Raw genomic sequence first — 1616 nt, 5'->3', positions numbered from 1 at the left:
CCCACGTCCGGGCCTGGTTCTGCTTGGAGATCTCCACTGTTCAGTGATCCTGAAAATACCGCCATGAAACCATGTCCGGGCCTGGTTCTGGTTGGAGCTGGGGGAGATCTCCATCGTACAGTGATCCTGAGAATACCGCCATGAAACCACGAAACCACGTCCGGGCCTGGTTCTGCTTGGAGATCTCCACTGTTCAGTGATCCTGAAAATACCGCCATGAAACCATGTCCGGGCCTGGTTCTGGTTGGACACAGGGGAGGTCTCCATTGTCCAGTGATCCTGGAATTCTCCTGTCCATTTCTGGTTCTGGTTGGAGCTGGGGGAGATCTCCATTGTCCAGCAACCCCAAAACACCTCCATGGAGACCATGTCTGGCCCTTGTTCTGGCTGGACACAGGGGAGATCTCCATTGTCCGGTGACCCCGGAATTCCCCTCCTAGGACAGTCTTGTCCTGGTCCTGGTTCTGGTTCTGGTTCTGGTCCTGTTCCTGGTCCTGGTTCTGGATCTGGTCCTGTTCCTGTTCTTGGTCCTGGTTCTGGTCCTGGTTCCGGCTCTGGGGGAGCTGGACTCCCCCTCCCGCGTGCAGTGACCCCGGAATTCAGGGAATTCTGCCCAGAAATGGGGAGCTCGGGGGGCTGGAGGGGACCCCGACCTCCAGCTGGACATGGGGACACCAGGAGGGAGCTGGAACGGGATGGGGACACCGGGACACGGGGACACCGGGAAACGGGGACACCGGGACGGGGTGTCCCCCCCCGGGGGTGACCCCGGCCTCCTCCCCGGCAATAAACCCTGCAAAACCGGAACGTGGCTTCCTTTTTCCGGCTGTTTTGGCCCAAACCCGCGGGGATTTAAATCCTTGGATCCATCGAGGGGTCCGAGACCCCGTCCATGGGCAGGGACCCCGCCCCGGGGCGCTGGAATGGGGCGCATTCCCGTAATTCCGTTAATTAATTCCGTTAATTGATTCCCGCTCACGGGGCGTGACCCCAAATACGGGGGTCGGGGGGGGAATGAGCAGCGCCGGGGGAGCCCTCCCCCTCTGCCACCCCCCTCCCAAAATGATGAATTTGCCCGATTTCCCCAGTTTTTGGGGCTCGTTTCGGGGGTAGCGTGGCCGAGCGGTCCAAGGCGCTGGATTAAGGCTCCAGTCCCTGCGGGGGCGTGGGTTCGAATCCCACCGCTGCCAGCAGAATTTCGGTGTTTTTGGCGCATCTGGAGGAGCCCCCCGCCCATTTTTGGGGTTTATCCCGGGAAAAACGGGGCTCAGCATCACCAAAATGAGCGAATTTCACCCCAATCCCACCCCAGAGACCGCCGGGATGGGGTCCCGGGGAAGGGGAGCCCCCTCCCCATGGGGGTCCCACATTCCCAACCCCGAGCCATCAAACCATGACCCTGCGCTCCTAAAATCCCAATTCCGCTTTATTTCACCTCATTTTGGAGCAGGGAGAATTGGGGAAGGAAACGTGGGTTTGGGACGGGCTATACCTATAAAAACATGATCCAGATGGAGAAACCCCCGGGGGAACAGAGACCCCCCAGCTCCACTTCGGGTGCCAGAATGTTTTTGGTGGTGAGAAGCTAAAAAATACATTTTTAGCCTCTAAAAGTG

General features: G+C 59.0%; 1 non-coding gene across 1 annotated transcript; it reads left to right on the top strand.

Annotated features, from left to right (window-relative positions):
• The first annotated feature begins 1108 nt into the window (after positions 1-1108).
• TRNAL-AAG lies at positions 1109-1190 on the top strand. Its single transcript has one exon. It is a non-coding gene; the product is annotated as a tRNA-Leu (tRNA).
• Positions 1191-1616: the final 426 nt, after the last annotated feature.

The sequence above is a fragment of the Geospiza fortis genome, unplaced genomic scaffold (assembly GCF_000277835.1).
Source record: "Geospiza fortis unplaced genomic scaffold, GeoFor_1.0 scaffold917, whole genome shotgun sequence".
Taxonomy (NCBI): Eukaryota; Metazoa; Chordata; class Aves; order Passeriformes; family Thraupidae; genus Geospiza; species Geospiza fortis.
Note: the sequence above shows the minus strand (reverse complement) of the source record. Positions and strands in the feature narration are given on the sequence as shown.